The 20,529-nt window shown below is 40.5% G+C and overlaps 1 pseudogene; it reads left to right on the top strand.

Annotated features, from left to right (window-relative positions):
* The first annotated feature begins 18,249 nt into the window (after positions 1-18,249).
* Positions 18,250-18,349, top strand: LOC117311279 (U6 spliceosomal RNA; annotated as a pseudogene).
* Positions 18,350-20,529: the final 2,180 nt, after the last annotated feature.

Below are 20,529 nucleotides of genomic sequence, written 5' to 3'. Positions count from 1 at the left end.
CGCCTGAGACTGCATGCTTGGCAGGGTCTGGGAGGTCAGGCCCCTTTGTCCTGCAGGGTTCAGGAGGGTAGGCAGCCTGAGGCTCTCCCGGGTGGGTTCAGCCAGGCACAGCTATAAGAGACAAGGAAGAGATGTTGACGTGTTCCAGATGTGCTCCACAGCTGTTGTGTTGGGGATTGGTGCTGTCTCTCCTATCAAAACTTTTAAAAAAATTCGTTACTGAGAAGCTGGTTTCTAACTTCATGTATCTTCAGACACAAGGGGTGAATTAGTTGACAGGCTGATTTGGTTATAACTGATGAAAACATACCTGAGAAGTCATGACACTTCAGGTTTATCTCAAACCTGGTGACTTGGAGCAAATTTCCCCAGAGGGCAAAAGGATATAAAGGATCGAGTCAAATGACATGTGTCAGCGGCTTGGAATTCAAGCCCCTGGAGCAATAGCAATTGATGGGATGCTGTGGAACAAGCATTCACCTTCACTGCTGGTGGCAGTGAAATCACTATAACCTTTGGGAATGTAATTTTGTTGTCAAACCCAGGTTCATGTACCTGATGCACAGTGAGGCCAAACAATCCATAATGTTGGAGTTTGGAACACAGAAAGGTTTATTGCAGGGCACCAAGCAAGGAGAACAGGCAGCTCATGCTCAAAAGACCCAAACTCCTCGATGGTTTGGGGGAAAGAGTTTTTTTGTTTGTTTTGATTCTTTTTATGTGGACCTTTTTTTTTTTTTTTTGCTGTACCTGGGCCTCTCACTGTTGTGGCCTCTCCCGTTGCGGAGTATAGGCTCAGGAAACTCAGGCTCAGCAGCCATGGCTCACGGGCCCAGCTGCTCCGCAGCATGTGGGATCCTCCCGGACCAGGGCACGAACCCGTGTCCCCTGCATCGGCAGGCGGACTCTCAACCACTGCGCCACCAGGGAAGCCCGATCTGGACCATTTTAAAAAATTTTATTGAATTTGCTACAATACTGCTTCTGTTTTATGTTTTGGTTCATTTGCTGCGAGGCATATGGGATCTTAGCTCCCTGATCAGAGGTTGGACACGCACTCCCTGCATTGGAAGGCAAAATCTTAACCACTGGACCACCAGGGAAGTCCCCTGGGGTAAGAGTTTTTAAATGCAAAATTTGGGGTGAGGGCTGCAGAGTGTGACTTTTTTCTGATTGGTTGGAGATGAGGTGATATCTTGGGAATCTCAACCTTCTGGTTCCAACCAGTCTGGGGTCTGCGTGCTTCTGATCAGGTTGTAGTCACCATCCTCCACCTGGGTGGAGATCTTAGTTTCTGTAGAAGAACTAAGGGATATGTATCAGATTGTTATCTATATCCTTTCAAGAGGAGCTAGGAGGCCTGTGACTCTACTGTCCTATTAGCTGCTTGAACCTGCTCTTTGGAATTTGGGGAAGGCCTAGGAGATTAAAGCCTTTTCTTTTTCTTTTTTTTCCTACAAACAAAAATCAGGGGACACGGACGGGCTTTTGTACCCAGGAGGGCTGTGCAGGGTCCTACTCAGTTTCAGTCCCCCCTTTTCTCTGATACTCCTCAATCTTGAGAGGAACAGGTTCAGCACAAGAAAGGAAATAAAGTTTTGGATAGACATATTAATCATAAACTCAGGAGAGGAACTCAGTTTTACAGAGACTTGGTTTCAATTTGGCTGTTGGCGTAAAAGTGTGTATTTCCTTAAGCTTGGTAATTCCGTCTCTGAGAATCTATCCTAAAGAAATAATTCACATATTTAGAAAGAGCTGTATGCATATGTTTCTTCATTGCCTCACTGTGTGTAAGAGTGAAAAGACGGAAACATTCTAAATGTCAAACAAAGGGTCTAACAATAGGGGGTTGGTTAAGTAAACAGCAGCATGTCCATTTGGTAGAATGTTATGTAGCCATTGTTAATGGGTGTCACAAAGACCACACAGCAGCCCAGGAAAAGGCTTGTGGTATATATCAAGTGAAAAAGTCAAACACAACATGGTATAATTATAACTGTGAAAGACCAGATAGAATAATATATTGGAAAGAGTTACAGAAATATATTATTAGGGATTGTGTCAGGATAATGGAGGAATTCTGGGTAACTTTTTTGGTACATGGTCCAAGTTTTTAATTTTGTAGTTACATAAATTTGTGGTGGGCAGAATAACGACCCCTTCAAAGATCTCCACGTCCTAACCCCTGGGACCTGGGCATATGTTATCTTACACGGCAAAAGGGACTTTGCAAATGTGAATGTAAAATGAAGGATTTTGAAATGGGGAGGGTATCCTGAATTATCCAGATGGGCCCAATGTAACCACAGAGGTCCCTAAAAAAGGGAGGCAGGAATATCAGGGTCAGAGAAATATTAGAACATGCTACACTGCTGGCTTTGAAGAGGGAGGAAGGCGCCATGAGCTAAGAAATTCATGTGACCTCTGGAAACTGGAAAAGGCAAAGGAACAGATTGTTTCCCAGAGCCTCCAGAAGGAGCACAGCCCTGCCAACACCTTGATTTTAGCCCAGAGAGGCCCATTTCAGACTTCTGACCTCCAGAATTATGAAATAATAAGTGTGGGGTTTTTTTGTTTATTTTTTTTATTGAGGTATAGTTGATTTATAATGTTATATAGGTTTTAGGGGTACAATATAGTGATTCACAATTTTTAAAGATCATACTCCATTTATAGTTATTATAAAATATTGGCTATATTCCCTGTGCTGTATAATACATCCTTGTAGCTTATTTATTTTATATATAGTAGTTTGTAACTCTTAATCCCCTACCTCAATCTTGCCCCTCCCCTCTTTCCTCTCCCCACTGGTAACCACTAGTTTGTTTTCTATGTCTGTGAGTCTGTTTCTTTTTTGTTCTATTCACTAGTCTTTTATTTTTTAGATTCCACATATAAGTGATAACATACAGGATTTGTCTTTCTCTGTCAATAAGTGTGTTGTTTTAAGGTGGCAGACTAGGAGGGTGTGGAATTCATGTCTCTGCAGAACTAGGGCACCTACCATTCACTGGTGGGGGACCACGGACACCTAAAGGGATGGGAGGAAGCCCCAGCGACCAATACTGCTCCTTTTTTCCTTTTCTTTTTGTTTTTTTTTGTCATGCCATGTGGCTTGTGGGATCTGGCAGGTTCCCAGGCCGGAGGTCAGGCCCGAGCTCCTGTGGTGGGAGTGCCAAGTCCAAACCGCTGGACTAACAGAGAACCTCAGACTCCAGGGAATATTAATCGGAGTGAGGCCTCCCGGCGGTCCTCATCTCAGCACCAAGACCTGGCTCTACCTAACTGCCTGCAAACTCCAGTGCTGGACTCCTCAGGCCAAACAACCAGTAAGACAGGAATACAGCTCCACCCATCCAAAAAAAAAAGAAGACAAAAAAAGATGTTACAGTTGAAGGAGCAAGGTAAAAACCTACAAGACCAAATAAATGAAGACGAAATAGGCAACATACCTGAAAAAGAATTCAGAGTAATGATAATAAAGTTGATCGAAAATCTTGGAAGCAGAATGGAGAAAATATAAGAAATGTTTAACAAGGATCTAGAAGAATGAAAGAGCAAACAAACAGTGATGAACACACAATAACTGAAATTAAAAATACTCTAGAAGGAATCAATAGCAGAATAACTGAGGCAGAAGAACGGATAAGTGAGCTGGAAGATAAAATGGTGGAAATAACTGCCAGGGAGCAGAATAAAGAAAAAAAGAATGGGGGCTTCCCTGGTGGTGCAGTGGTTGAGAGTCCGCCTGCTGATGCAGGGGACACGGGTTTGTGTCCCGGTCCGGGAGGATCCCACATGCCGCGGAGCGGTTGGGCCCGTGAGCCATGGCCGCTGAGCCTGCACGTCTGGAGCCTGTGCTCTGCAACGGAAGAGGCCACAACAGTGAGAGGCCCGTGTACTGCAAAAAAAAAAAAAAAAAGAGAAGAATTGAGAACAGTCTCAGAGACCGCTGGGACAACATTAAATGCACCAACATTCAAATTATAGGGGTCCCAAATGAGGAAGAGAAAAAGAAAGGGTCTGGGAAAATATTTGAAGAGATTATAGTCGAAAATTTCCCTGACTTGGGAAGGGAAATAGTCAATCAAGTCCAGGAAGCGCAGAGAGTCCCATACAGGGTAAACCCAAAGAGAAACACACCGAGACACATATTAATCAAACTATCAAAAATTAAATAAAAAGGAAAAATATTAAAAGCAGCAAGGGAAAAGAAACAAATAACATACAAGGGAATCCCCATAAGGTTAACAGCTGAACTTTCAGCAGAAACTCTGCAAGCCAGAAGGGAGTGGCAGGACATATTTAAAGTGAGGAAAGGGGAAAACCTACAACCAAGATTACTCTACCCAGCAAGGATGTCATTCAGATTTGAAGGAGAAATCAAAAGGTTTACAGACAACCAAAAGCTAAGAGAATTCAGCACCACCAAACCAGCTTTACAACAAATGCTAAAGGAACTTCTCTAAGCAGGAAACACAAGAGAAGAAAAACACCTACAAAAACAAACCCAAATCAATTAAGAAAATGGCAATAAGAACATACATATCAATAATCACCTTGAATGTAAATGGATTAAACGCTACAACCAAAAGACACAGACTGGCTGAATGGATACAAAAACAAGACCCTTATATACACTGTCTACAAGAGACCCACTTCAGGCCTAGGGACACATACAGACTAAAAGTGAGGGGATGGAAAAAGAATTCCATGCAAATAGAAATCACAAGAAAGCTGGAGTAGCAATACTCATATCAGATAAAATAGACTTTAAAATAAAGACTGTTACAAGAGATAAGGAAGGACACTACATAATGATCAAGGGATCAATCCAAGAAGAAGATATAACAATTGTAAATATTTATGCACCCAACATAGGAGCACCTCAATACATGAAATGCGAACAGCCATAAAAGGAGAAATCGACAGTAACACAATAATAGTGGGGGACTTTAACACCCCACTTATACCAATAGACAGATCATCCAGACAGAAAATAAATAAGGAAACACAAGCTTTAAGTGACACAATAGACCAGATAGATTTAATTGATATTTTTAGGACATTCCACCCAAAAGTGGAAGAATACACTTTCTTCTCAAGTGCACACAGAACATTCTCCAGAATAGATCACATCTTGGGTCACAAATCAAGCCTTGGTAAATTTAAGAAAATTGAAATTGTATCAGGTATCTTTTCCAACCACAATGCTATGAGACTAGATATCAGTTACAGGAAAAAAACTGTAAAAAATACAAACACTTGGATGCTAACTAGTGCACTGCTAAATAACCAAGAGATTACTAAAGAAATCAAAGAAGAAATGAAAAATTTACTAGAAACAAATGACAACGAAAACACAATGATCCAAAACCTATGGGATGCAGCAAAGGCAGTTCTAAGAAGGAAGTTCATAGCAATTCAAGCTCACCTCAAGAAACAAGAAAAATCTCAAATAAGCAATCCAAACTTACACCTAAAGCAACTAGAAAAAGAAGAACAAAAGAAAACCTAAAGTTAATAGAAGGAAAGAAATCATGAAGATGAGGGCAGAGATAATTGAATAGAAATGAAGAAAACAATAGCAAAGATCAATAAAACTAAATGTTGGTTCTTTGAGAAGATAAACAAAATTGAAAATCCTTTAGCCAGACTCATCAAGAAAAAAAGAGAGAGGACTCAAATCAATAAAATTAGAAATGAAAAACAAGAAGTTACAGTGGACACCACAGAAATACAAAAAAATCATAGGAGACTACTACAAGCAATGGTATGCCAATAAATGGACAACCTGGAAGAAATGGACAAATTCTTGGAAAAGTACAAGATTGAACCAGGAAGAATTAGAAAATATAAACAGACCAATCACAGGTAATGAAATTGAAACTGTAATTAAAAATCTTCCAACAAACAAACGTCCAGGACCAGATGGCTTCACAGGCGAATTCTATCAAACATTTAGAGAAGAGTTAACACCTATCCTTCTCAAACTCTTCCAAAAAATTGCAGAGGGAGGAATATTCTCAAACTTGTTCTACGAGGCCACCATCACCCTGATACCAAAAACAGACAAAGATACTACAAAAAAAGAAAATTACAGACCAATATCACTGATGAATATAGATGCAAAAATCCTCAACAAAACTCTACCAAACAGAATCCAACAACACGTTAAAAGGATCATACAACATGATCAAGTGGGATTTATCCCAGGGATGCAATGATTCTTCAATATACACCAATCAATCAATGTGATACACCATATTAACAAATTGAAGAAGAAAAACCATATGATCATCTTAATAGATGCAGAATAAGCTTTTGACAAAATTCAACACCTATTTATGATAAAAAGTCTCCAGAAAGTGGGCTTAGAGAGAACAAACCTCAACATAGTAAAAGCCATATATGACAAACCCACAGGAAACATCATTCTCAATGGTGAAAAACTGAAAGCATTTCCTCTAAGATCAGGAACAAGAAAAGGATGTCCACTCTTGCCACTATTATTCAACATAGTATTGTCAGTCCTAGCCATAGCAATCAGAGAAGAAAAAGAAATAAAAGGAATACAAACTGGAAAAGAAGAAGTAAAGCTGTCACTGTTTGCCGATGACATGATACTGTACAGAGAAAATCCTAAAGATGCCACCAGAAAACTACTAGAAGTAATCAATGAATTTGGTAAGTTTGCAGGATACAAGATTAATGCACAGAAATCCCTTGCTTTCCTATACACTAACAATGAAAGATCAGAAAGAGAAATTAAGTAAACAATCCCATTTACCATCACAACAAAAAGAATAAAATACCTAGGAACAAACCTACCTAAGGAGGCAAAAGACCTCTACTCAGAAAACTATAAAACACTAATGAAAGAAATCAAAGATAACATAAACAGATGGAGAGATATACCATGCTCCTGGATGGGAAGAATCAATATTGTGAAAATGACTGTACTACCCATATATATGGAATCTCAAAAAAAAATAATAAGGTTCTGAAGAACCTAGGGGCAGGACAGGAATAAAGATGCAGATGTAGAGAATGGACTTGAGGACACGAGGAGGGGGAATGGTAAGCTGGGACGAAGTGAGAGAGTGGCATGGACATACATACACTACCAAATGTAAAATAGATAGCTGGTGGGAAGCAGCCACATAGCACAGGGAGATTAGCTCGGTGCTTTGTGACCACATAAAGGGGTGGGCTAGGGAGGGTGGGAGGGAGACGCAAGAGGGAGGATATATGGAGATATATGCGTATGTATAGCTGATCCACTTTGTTATAAAGCAGAAACTTACACACCATTGTAAAGCATTTATACTCCAATAAAGCTGTTAAAAAAAATCTAGAAACAATAAATGCTGGAGATGGTGTGGAGAAAAGGGAACTCTCCTGCACTTTTGGTGGGAATGTAAATTGATACAGCCTCTATGGAGAACAGTACCGAGGTTACTTAAAAATCTAAAAATGAACTACCATATGACCCAGCAATCCCACTACTGGGCATATACCCTGAGAAAACCATAATTCAAAAAGATACATGCTCCACAGTGTTCATTGCAGCATATTTACAATAGCCAGGACATGGAAGCAACCTAAGTGTCCATCGACAGATGAATGGATAAAGAAGATGTGGCACATATATACAATAGGATATTACTCAGCCATTTAAAGGAACAAAATTGAGTTATTTGTAGTGAGTTGGATGGACCTGAAGTCTGTTATACAGAGTGAAGTAAGTCAGAAAGAGAAAAACAAATACCATATGCTAACTCATATATATGGAATTACATAAACAATAATAAAAAATAAATATAAAAAAGCGGTACTGATGAATCTAGTGGCAGGACAGGAGTAAAGACGCAGATGTGGAGAACGGACTTGAGGGCACAGGGCGGGAAGGGGAAGCTGGGCTGAAGTGAGAGAGCAACATTGACATATATACACTACCAAATGTAAAATGGATGGCTAGTGGGAAGCTACTGCATAGCACAAGGAGACCAGCTCGATGCTTTGTGATGTCCTAGAGGGATGGGATAGGGTGGGTGGGAGGGAGGCGCAAGAGGGAGGGCATACGGGTATATATGTATACATATAGCTGATTCACTTTGTTGTACAACAGAAACTAGCACAACCTTGTAAAGCATTTATACTCTAATAAAGATGTGAAAAAAAATGTAAGTTGTTTCAAGCCACTGAATTTGTGGTAATTTGTTATAGCAGCAATAGGAAATGAATATAATATATATGATAAAACTGAAATGAATACTATATAATAAAAATTAATTTTCTAAAGTGTCAACTATTACAAGAGTGTTACCAAATACAGTGGAATAATTATATATTTTCTTTACACTTATGCCCATGACATTTCCCCTTTGAATAAGGAAGAGGTTTGATTTTTAGCATTGGCTTTGGAGGAGGCAGATCTGAGTTTGCATCTCGGCCCCTCAGCTGTGTGCCCTTGGGCAAGTTTGTAAAAAAGTTCTCTGATCTCCTAATCTACATATATGTGGACCATGAATATGATCATTTTCAGCTGCAGTGGGCCCCAAGAAGTAGACTGCTTTTTTTTTTCTTAAATAATTTTTTTGAAATTTTAAAAATAATGTAACATTACAAACAGTATAGAAAGTGTAGAGGAAAACTCCCATAATTCCTTCACCCTAACACAATAATTCTTTTGTGCATTCCCTTCCAGTCTTTTTTTCATATACCCATTTTGTTAGTCAAGATCCTTGGTTGGAAGTAACCAAAACCCAACTCAAAATAGCTTAGGTTAAAAAAAAAAGGAAATTTGTTGGTTCAGTAACTGGGAAGGGTACTGGCTATTGGAATAGCTAGATTCATGTGTTCAAGTGATGTTGTTAGGGTCCTGTGTATCTCCATGCCCTGGCTCTGCTTTCTTCTGTGTGGCTTCAGTATCCAGGGAGTTCTCTTCATGTGGGAAGAATGGCCAACAGCATGGTGACGCTTCTGTGGTCCTTAACAGCTCTTGATCGGAGAGGAAGTCAAAGTATCCATGTACAAAATGTCATGCTGAGACTCTGATTGGCCTTCCATGGGCCACATGCATTTCCCCTGGACAAACCGTTGTGGGTAGGGGAAAAGGGTATCATGATTGTCTGGGCTGGTGTCACTTGCCCACTCCTACCGGAAGGGATTGGAAGAAACAGTGTGATTGCTATACAACCAGGGGGAGGGGCAGTTCCTTTAACAAACATGAGGTGTTGGGCATGCAAAATCAGGAGCCATCCTCTATCTATATTTTATATCATGAGTAATTGGTACATCATTTCATAGTCTTCATAATGATCATTTTAATAGATTTAGGATTTCAGCATACTATGGTTTGCCTAACCCTTGTCAAATACTGTTGGCTACTTAGATTGCTATTAAAATTCCTCATTATAAATAATGCTGAAATGAACATTTTTTTGTGCAAATAGTTTTCTCTATAGGTTAGTTTATTTCTATAAGACAGATTCCCAGAAGAGGGGGTCCTGGGTTAAAGGTGAGAACAACTCATTTTGGCAAATCGTTTTCCAGGAGGGCTGCACAAATGTACAGGGAGCAGTGCAGCTGCTGAGCCTGAGAGGTAAAATTGTGCTCAGTCTCAGGCCTTGCAAACGGAGGTGGGTTAAAAGGACTCCACAAACCACTGTGCATTGAGGTCATGGCCAAAGCAACAAACAGGAAATATACTTACCCTGCTTCAAACTGAGATGAAATGCAAACTTACTTCTAGTTAGGGAGATGTGTATCAGAACAGTGAGACACTGTCTTTCATCCATTTGATTGGTAAAACTTGAAAGCACTGATCACATGCAGTGCTTCTTAGATTGGGGAAAGAGGCACCCTCATAATCAGCTGCTAGAAATGGGAATTATTATGACATTTTGGGAAAATAATCTAGCAATATGGATTAAAATTGATCTGAGAACACCTTCATTGCATCATATAATTACCATTTCTTTTGTGGGAGGAACATTTTTAAAAATTGAAATATAGTTGATTTACAATGTGTTCGTTTCTAGTGTGCAGCAAAGTGATTCAGTTATATATGTATATTATGTATACATGTATATATATACATATATATTCTTTTTTTTTTTTTTTTTTTGGCTGCGCTGGGTCTTTGTTGCTGTGCTTGGGCTTTTCTCTAGTTGCAGCGAGCGGGGGCTACTCTTCGTTGCGGTGTGTGGGCTTCTCATTGCTGTGGCTTCTCTTATTGTGGAGCACGGGCTCTAGGTGCATGGGCTTCAGTAGTTATGGCACTTGGGCTCAGTAGTTGTGGCTTGCGGGCTCTAGAGCACAGGCTCAGTAGTTGTGGCGTACGGGCTTAGTTGCTCCGTGGCATGTGGGATCTTCCTGGACCAGGGCTCGAACCCATGTCCCCTGCATTGGCAGGCAGATTCTTAACTACTGCACCACCAGAGAAGCCCCAATATTCTTTTTCATATGGTTTATCACAGGATATTGAATATAGTTCCCTGTGCTATACAGTAGGACCTTGTTGTTTATCTGTTTTATAAAAAGTAGTTTGTATCTGCTAATCCCAAACTCCTAATTTATCACTCCCCTACACAATTTCCCCTTTGGTAACTGTAAGTTTGTTTTCTGTCTGTAAGTCTGTTTCTGTTTCATAAATAAGTTCATTTGTGTCATGTTTTAGATTCCATATAGAAGTGATATCATGTGGTATTTGTCTTTCTCTTTCTGACTTACTTCACTTAGTAGGATAATCTCTAGGTCCATCCATGTTGCTGCAAATGGCATTATTTCATTCTTTTTTATGGCTGAGTACTATTCCATTGTATATATGTACCACATCTTCTTTATCCGTTCATCTGTCAATGAACATTTAGGTTGTTTCGGTATCTTGGCTATTGTGAATAGTGCAGCTGTGAATATAGGGGTGCATGTATCTTTTTGAATTATAGTTTTGTCTGGATATATGCCCAGGAGTGGGATTGCTGGATCATATGGTAACTCTAGTTTTACTTTTCTAAGGAACCTTCATACTCTTCTCCATAGTGGCTCCACCAATTTACATTCCCACCAACAGTGTAGAAAGGTTCCTTTTTCTCCACATTCTCTCCTGCATTTGTTATTTGCAGGCTTTTTAATGATGGCCCTTCTGACCAATGTGAGGTGGTACTTTATTGTAGTTTTGATTTACATTTCTCTAATAATTAGCGATGTTGAGCATGTTTTCATCTGCCTGTTGGCCATCTGTATGTCTTCTTTGGAGAAATGTCTATTTAGGTCTTCTGCCCATTTTTTGATTTTTGTTGTTGTTGTTGTTATCAGGTATATGAGCTGTTTGTATATTTTAGAAATTAAGCCCTTGTTGGTCACATCATTTGCAAATATCTTCTAATCTTTTAGTTTTGTTTATGGTTTCCTTTGCTGTACAAAAGCTTAAGTTTGATTAGGTCCCATTTGTTTATTTTTTTTAAATTTCTATTGCCTTGGGAGACTGACATAAGAAAACACTGGTACAATTTATGTCAGGGAATATTTTGCCTATGTTCTCTTCTAGGAGTTTTATGGTATCATGTCTTATATTTAAGTCTTTAAGCCATTTTGAGTTTATTTTTGTGTATGCTATGAGGGTGTGTTCTAACTTCATTGATTTACATGTGGCCGTACAGCTTTCCCAACACCACTTGCTGAAGAGGCTGTCTTTTCTCCATTTTACATTCTTGCCTCCTTTGTTGAAGATTAATTGACAGTAGGTGTGTGGGTTTATTTTTGGGCTGTCTATTCTGTTCCATTGATCCATTAAAATACCATGCTGTTTTAATTACTGTAGCTTTGCAGTATTTCCTGAAGCCTGGAAGCGTTATGCCTCTGCTTTGTCCTTTTTCCTCAGGATTACTTTGGCAATTCTGCATCCCCAGAATTTATTCATCTTCTAACTGGAAGTTTGTACCCTTTGACAGACATCACCACTTTCCTCTCACCCTTCCACCCCCATTCCCTGGTAGACAACATTCTATGCTATGTTTCTGTAAGTTAGGCTTTTTTAGATTTTTTCTAATCTAAAATCCAATGTGAAAAAAAAGCACATCCTAATAGTTGAGAATTATGTTTTATTTGGGGCTTTACTGAGGACTATAGCCCAGGAAACAGCCTCTCAGATAGCTCTGAGGAACTGTTCTAAAGAGGTAAGGGAGAAGCCAGGATATATAGGAGTTTTCACTGGAAAAAACAAAAAAGTCAAAAAAAACCCAAAAATAAAACATGTAGTTGAACATTAAAAGATTACTGCTAGTAACAAAAACTGACATCTCAAGTTAAGATTTTAGTGCTTTTCTTTGTATGGGAAGATGAAAGAGTCTGGACTTATTGAAATTATTCCTTTGATATGCACCTTAACTATCTAGAGCCAGTATCCTGTTTTTCTCCATCCTGAATTCCCCTCAGAGTGCACCAACAGGGGCGAATGCAGTGGCTGATGGCTTTATGGTTGCAACATCCTTTGTTTACTGAAACAGCAGGTGACATTCTTTGTCCACAGTTCCACATATGACATCACACGGTATTTGTCTCTCTTTGTCTGATTAATTTCACTTAGTATAACATCCTCAAGGTCCATCCATGTGTTGCAAATGGCAGGATTTCCTTCTTATGGCTGAATAATACTGTAGTATATGAGTGTATCAAATCAATACATTGTACACCTTAAACTTCCACAATGTTATATGTCAATTATATCTCAATAAAGCTGTTTAAAAAATTGATGTGAGAATCCCATTTTTGTGAATCTGTTCTACAAAAAGAAGGTATCAGGTCTGTTTCCTGTTGGCATCAGTTTCTCTTTCTTTACAGGTTATAGCTCCCTGCATGAGCTAGATCTATCATTTTCTTTGGTCTTATCTCCAGGAGGTGCCACACCCATCTTTGACTTAAACAACTAAGCATTTGATATGGACTATGTGGCAGAGGCAGCTAACTATCTCTAGTAGCTATTTTCCCTTTCTTCCTTTTAGTAATAGATCCCACAGAGCCTATGACCACTCAGTTAGAGACCACATAACCCAGTCTCCCTTACAGCTAGGTGTGGTCATGTGAATAAGTTTTGGCCAATAAGAGATAAGTGGAAGGAAAGTCTGCAAACTCCAGAGGTGAAGCCAGCGGATTTGTTCATCTAGAAATTTTGGCCTTTGAGAGATACAAATGAATATCTGCTGGCCTCTTGAACTGAGAAGAGATAGAATTGAGAGCCACAGGATGCTGCTTTCTGCCATGGGGACAATAAACAAGAAGAGGTGGTTTGCAAAGAATGGAGAATGGAGCAAATGCAAAACAAGAGGCAGGGTGGGGATACTGTGAGGTCTGACAGGTGCTCAGAGCAGCTGTCCCGGTCGTGGCTCTCATTCCTCATGAGCGGGGCCATGCTACTCCTGCCCTTGGGTCCTTTTAATAGAGACCCCATTTTCCTTCAGCAAATTTGAATGATTTTTCCATTATTTGCAAGAAAAGGGGATTCATAAAGATATGGAATAAACAGATAACCCTTTCTTTTGTATATAGTAGCAAAGAAGTTATGGCAGGAAAATTTATTGAGTTGTTGTATTTTGCTTTGGCTGTTGTGGAAAAATTAGAAAGAATAACAGCCATTTGTTTGTTTATTCCTGGGACTTCCCCCCCCTCTTCTAAGCAGGTAGACAGGCTTTGGGTTTCCTGCCTCAGAGGAAGTTTGAGCTATGGGGCTGCAAGAAGAAGTTACCTAAGGCAGCCTGCTGTCCTAGGTTTGAAGACATCTATTTTTTGTTTTGTTTTGTTTTGAGTATTTATTTATTTACTTATTTGGTTGCGCTGGGTCTTAGTTGCAGCAGGTGGGCTCCTTAGTTGTGGCTTGCAGGCTCCTTAGTTGTGGCTTGCGAACTCTTAGTTGCAGCATGCATGTGGGATCTAGTTCCCTGACCAGGGATTGAACCCGGGCCCCCCGCATTGGGAGCACAGAGTCTTATCCACTGCACTGCCAGGGAAGTCCCTGTCCTAGGTTCGGTTTCCAAAAGTTTGAGTTCCTTGGAGGGGATTCTAGAAGAAGGGAGAGAGGCTAATTATTCTAGTGTGGGATAGCTGGAAGCAGAGAGAGTGAAGGGAGAGTCCTTGATATCTCAAGGAGAAGGATGAAAGTCTGTATATTCTGTGACTTTTGGCAACCTGTACCCTAATCTGGTCCCAGGGAGATTCCAGGACCTCAGAGGGGACTGGAAGCCTGCTGCATACAAAGAGATGGAATTTGGCTTTCCAGGCCTGTCACTTCCTGACAATAAAACTTTATTTATAAAAACATGGGAAGTTTGACAGATTTGGCCTATAGGCCATAGTTTGGTAATTCTTGGATTAGAACATCATCATTTAGCAGCCCTCAGTGAATTAGTAGATATGGACATTAGGAATCAGTAGATGTTAAGATCTTAAAAAGGCATTGTGTGCTTCCTGTGGTCTTGCCAAAGGGACCAAACTTGAGTCTAATCCAGTCTCTGGATGCAGCTACATATTTGCAGGAAATTTAAGGGACAGAGAAACATGTCGAACTGCACCAAGAATATGCAATCAGTAAAATCTAGACTGGGAAGTTGTACAAGTCAAAAGCATTCTTCAACAGATTGGGTACAGTAAAGGGATAGAGGGAGAGATATGGGTTGAAAGAGATTGGGAATGTATTAACTTGGAGAATGGGCAAGACTAAAGTCCAGGTTAGGGATGTACATTAGGGTGATTATTATAAAAATCAGGATCTGGGGAGGGTTGTGATTGGGAAGGGGCCCATGGATGGGGCTTCTGGAGTAGATAGCAAGATTCTATTTCTTGATCTGATGGTGGTGACATGAATGTTCACCTTAGTTTGTGCTATGCATTTTTGGGTTTCATTTGTTTTTTAATTTGGTGTTTTATTTTGCAGTTTTTGTTTGTTTTGTTTTAAACAGTTCTAAGGACAACATATAAGTCTGGCCTGCTAGGTGCCATGATTCTTTCTATGTACAGAGAGCTACTTTGGGAATGAAGCCATCCCAGAAGAATGCAGGGTCTAGAGACAGAATGTGAGACATAAAGTCCAAGATGATCTTGTTTGACTACCTGAATCTAGCCATTTATGAAGATTGGTATATCCATGAAATTTTCAGTTATATGAACCAATAAAGTACCTTTTTATTTCTACTACTTTGGTTTGTAACCAGGAGTCCATCCACATATGTGTAGATCCTCAAAAGGATCTTGACTACTCTTTGTTGAATATTTCTCAAAAAAAATGATGGTTTTGTTGGATTTTTGGTGATTGCTTCGACTGTCTGCAGTAACTCACATTCACTGCCACACACAGGCAAACCTGTTCTTCATTCTCTCCGTGCTCTAGAAAGCTTTATTCCATATTTCATAATGGTGCGGTCCATCGTCATCCACTAAGACACGGTCCATTGTGACCTTGTTTGAGGGTTGGCAGAGCTCACTGAGGGAGGGTATGGGAAGGAATGTTCTGCCAAGGGAGGATAAAGATCCTGTCACCTGGGAGGCTTCCCTGGTGGCGCAGTGGTTGAGAGTCCGCCTGCTGATGCAGGGGACACGGGTTCGTGCCCCGGTCCGGGAAGATCCCACATGCCGCGGAGCGGCTGGGCCCGTGAGCTATGGCCGCTGAGCCTGCGCATCCAGAGCCTGTGCTCCTCAGCGGGAGAGGCCACAACAGTGAGAGGCCCGCGTACCGCAAAAACAAAACAAAACAAAACAAAACAAACAAACAGAAAGATCCTGTCACCTGGAACAGCTGGCACATTTGATGGGGTGGTCCGAAGTAAGGGGCAGTCATGTGTTTCAGGGACCTTTCATTTATTCATTCATTAGGTATTTATTGATTTCCAGGCACTGCACATGACAGGCCCAGGCTCAGCTTTCAGGGAACTCACAGCTGGGGTGTGGAGTGGGATGAAGGGCTATGTGGTACAACCTGGGGAGCTCTCAGAGGCCTACTTGTCTCTGCTCTGACCCATCCCCCTCTTCATGGTTCTGAAATTTCTGTCATTCGATTTATATCTTGATATTGGTGCGATACTCCCAGGAAGTCCAGTTTAGAATGCAGATGTGTTAATTAGAGGGATGAGCACGCTTGAGGACACAATATCGATATGGTAAAGAGTAGGAGAAGACAGACACAATACATTTTGAGAAGAGAGTCTTTGGGAAGAGCTTGCAGCCTGCAGTCTGGAGCCCAGGTGCTGTCAAAGGTAAGCGAGAGGGATGGCCATGGGAGAAAGGGTAGAGGAAACAGAAGTTGAGAACTGCCTATTAGTTCACCAGTTTTCTCAGGTTTCGGTAGTACCCATGCCTTGAGTATCTCTCCCTGGTAAGGAAGTGGGACTTACTATTTTGTATTCTTGACTCTGAAGTCAGACAGAACTGTGTTTGAATTCCAGCCTTGCTACTTACTAGCTGGTGACCTGTACCAGGTCACTTCGAAACTCTCAGCCTCAGTTTTCTTATTTGTATAATGCAGAGAAGATATTCACCTTACTGGGTGGCAGTGGAAGTAAAAGATATTAATGTATCTAAAGAGCTCAGCAGAGGGCCCAAGCACATTGGTTTTTCTTAGTGAATGTTATTTCCTTCCCTTGGTTGAATAATCCCAGTCGTTTGATAGCATTCAGGTCAAAGAGAAGAGCAACTTCAAATGGCTCTTTAGATCAGCTATACAGATGAAACTTTTGGGGGTAGTTTTATCCTTTTAAAAAGAAAGAAAGGGGAACTTACCCCAATCTCATTCAGTTGGCATTCCGCAACCACATTTCTCAATATCCTACTTTCTAGTATTTTGTAGTATTTCTCTTCCTGGCCTATTTTAGCCCCTATTAAGTCAAGCCTAACTAACTGGCTCTATGTCAGAGACACGGGGTCTTAGAGTTCTTCCCTTCCATTTGTTTTTGTTTTCTCAAAGTATTAGCTTTTGGTGCCCAAGGCAATCAGGAAATGAGGGGAGTTTCCCTTTCTGGGAAACAGATAATTAAAAATAACGATGTATTGAGTGCTGGCTGTGTGCCAGGCAAATGGGCTCTGCATCTTACCAGTTTCTTTAATCTTTACAATAATCCTGTGAGTGGGGATTACTATCGCAGATTTATAGAGCCCTGTAGGGTTGATTTGAGGATTAAATGAAATAGGTTTGAAATGTGCTTAGAACATCTAGATTCAATAGATGTTAGCTGTCATTATACTATTATTTTTCAGTGAAGAAATTCAGGCTCAGTTGGGTTAAGATATCCACCTAAAGTCACCCAGCTAGAAGGCTGAAGAAGGATTCCAGGTCTTGCTATGCAATGTCAGTGTAAGAGACCCTCTATGTTTTACATCTTGACTGAAATGACAAAACACTAATCACTTTGAACAATGACAAAAGTTTCAACCCTGATTTAACCTGATAATCCAGTGAATGTTCACCATAATTTTGGGCCAAAACATCTCCTCCCCTTCCTGATCACCCGATCTGCCCCTTGTACACATGCCAACTTCAGTCCTTCCAACTCCCAGAGCACAGCCTTACAAGACTCAACTGCTTTTCCAGACCCATCTCCCACTTCTTCTCAAACCATCAGAGAATACAATTGGTGTACATTTATGGTGTGCCCTGCCCTTCCTCTTGGGCCCCTGGGATTGTTCTAGGGATGAGCACTGATCCCAGCCTGGCCAATTAGCACTTCTTTTCCCCTTAATTTCAAGCTTGAATTAAGAGTGGTAGTCCCTTTCTAATGGTGGCAATAGTAAGATGTAAAACTTGGGGGTGCTGTATTTCCTAATATATAAAGAAAGCCAGTCTTGAAAGAAACTGAAGCCAATGCCACAAGGGAAGCAAAGACGAAGCAAGAGAATTCTGATGGTGCTCAAGTTCCTGAAGCCTCTGCTTACTGCCCCCACCACTTTATGTTGACTGTTCAACAATTTTTTGGATTCCTTAAGCTAATTCTCCTTTACTTTGCCAGGCAAATTCAGGTGGGAAGTTCCTGTCACTTGCAACCAGGAGTTCTGGATAACATAAATGCCACATGGCCACAGCTAAACTGGACTGCCTGCTCATTCTGAGCACACTTGTGCTTATGTTGTTCTTTGTGCGTAGAATGTTCCCCATTCCCACATGTCCAAAACTAACCACTCAGTCTTCAAGGCCCCATTTCTCATGAACTTTCCCTGGTCCAACATGTTGCAATTCAACTATCCCTCTTTTAAGCTCCCCAGTCCTTTAAAAAGGGGAAAAAAGTTCTTTTCGATACAGAGAAGATTAGCATGGCCCCTGTGGAAGGATGACATGCACATTTGTGAAGCGTTCCATATTTTTCAAATCTGTCTCAAGAGAATTATAATGTGTCTACGTCCTTTAGGCCCAGAGCCAATTAAATAAATTCTAACATTCCTTTAAAAAAAAAAGTTCTTTTATGGAACTTAGAACTTTCTAACTTGCGTTACAATTATTTGTATATACACCTCCTCTACTAGTTTCTTGTATATACACCTCCTCTACTAGTTTCTTTCCAGAACAAAGATTTGCCTTGTTCATCTTGTTCCCACTGTGCTACCACAGTATCTGGCACGGATAGCACTACATACATGTTAGTTTCCTTCTTCTTCCCTCCTCCTCACTGGAGGCACACTTTTTCCCCTACAGTTTCGTTTTCTTTCCTCAGCATCAATGTTCCATTCCTTGCTGCTGAGTGAGAAAATGTTCATCTGTGTGTGCCTCAGGCAGTTGTGTTTTGATGAAACAACACTCACAAACTGTTGTAAAAATAAGCTAATTTACCTAAAAATGGTAACTGCATTGCAGCCTTAAGGAGCTATGAGGGAAATGAATACTGGTGAGATAGTGGGCTGTCCTGGTATGTGTGATATTTCATTTAGAATATGGATTTCAAGTGGGAACTCTATAAGGTTTGCATTCAGCAAGAACGGACTGCATTTCCAAAAGAACTACCTGTCAATCTTGTGGTCCTATTTTTAGTATCCCTGCTTCCTTTCAAACCTCTTTGGCAGATCAATTATTTTTTAGGGAGAAAAGGGGTACCAAGTGTGTTCTCATATGTAGACACCCTTAAAAATTCTAGGCAACTTTTGTGGCCTGGAGGTTGGTGTATTGAGACTACATCATTATCAGAATATGTAACTTTTTCTATTTAGCTGTCAGCTCCCTTTTCAAATTCTACCACCTGGGTGAAGTTCTCTCTGTCTAGAAATCTTTTCTCTTTTCTGAGTTCTGAGAATATTTATTTTCTGCACCATCTTTTAGCTCATATCATACTGCCTTTTATTGATGGCTGGTTTTGTTTGTTTTGTGCAAGTCTTTGTCTTCCAGAATAATTTTAATTGGTCCTTGGGTTTGGTCAGTTTCAAATTTTACAGGTACTCAGAGAAAACTGCAATAGTTACACTCTGTTCAAAGGATGATATATTCCAGAGGACCTACTAAAATACCTATCATACATCTATAAATATCAAGTTACAATAAACATCTTGCCCTTCCTTTGTATCCTCCTTCTCTGGTGGAGCAGTAGGGTAAACACGTTTCAGAAGTTGGGTGCCTAACTTTACAATTTTGCTCATTTAACCAACAAAAAAATACAGGGCAATGGAATCCACATTGTTGGTTATTTAGCTATCTTTTCATGGAGATTTATCTCCACCTTCAGTCTTCAGGACCCGAGAGGGCACGGACCTACTTTGTACAGCCTACAGTTCCAGCATGATGTCTTACACAGAGTAGGCACAAATAAATGTGAGAAATAATTGAATAATATATACACTCTCTTGGAGTTTCTTTGTGGGGAACATGATTAAGAATAAAGTGCTAATAGCTATCTCAAAGTCTTTTCGTAAAAAAGTGGAGTATAAAGAAACACATAAAAATAAGGGGGCTTCCCTGGTGGCACAGTGGTTGAGAGTCCGCCTGCCGATGCAGGGGACACGGGTTCGTGCCCCGGTCCGGCAAGATCCCACATGCCGCGGAGCGGCTGGGCCCGTGAGCCATGGCCGCTGGGCCTGCGCGTCCGGAGCCTGTGCTCTGCAAGGGGAGAGGCCACAACAGTGAGAGGCCCGCGTACCGCAAAAAAATAAATAAATAAATTAATTAATAATAAGGTATTGTTTTCACATTTTGGAAAAGCTTCTTGGCCTCTGATAGGCAGTATTACCTGGATCAGAAGGACTGGCTGAAGGGAACTCCTGGAGACCAAGTATGTGAGGGGGAATGCATTCTCTTTTTCTGGTGTTTAAAAAGAAGCTGTAAGAACAAAATGTTTCTAATTAAGATACCACTGATCTTTCCCTCCATTAATTCCATCTTTCTTCAAATCTAATGGGTATATACAATGACTTCACATCAAAGACTCTTTTCTAATGGTTTAGGAGATGTGCGTTTTATTAGAACAAAGCAGAACTCACAACCCACAACAGAGCAATTTGTTGAAGTTATTTTAGAGTTGATTTACGGATCACTCTTTAGGAAGTGGACTGGATCCTCATTAT

Source organism: Tursiops truncatus, chromosome 2, assembly GCF_011762595.2.
Source record: "Tursiops truncatus isolate mTurTru1 chromosome 2, mTurTru1.mat.Y, whole genome shotgun sequence".
NCBI lineage: Eukaryota > Metazoa > Chordata > Mammalia > Artiodactyla > Delphinidae > Tursiops > Tursiops truncatus.
This window is presented reverse-complemented; position numbering and strand designations above follow the sequence as displayed.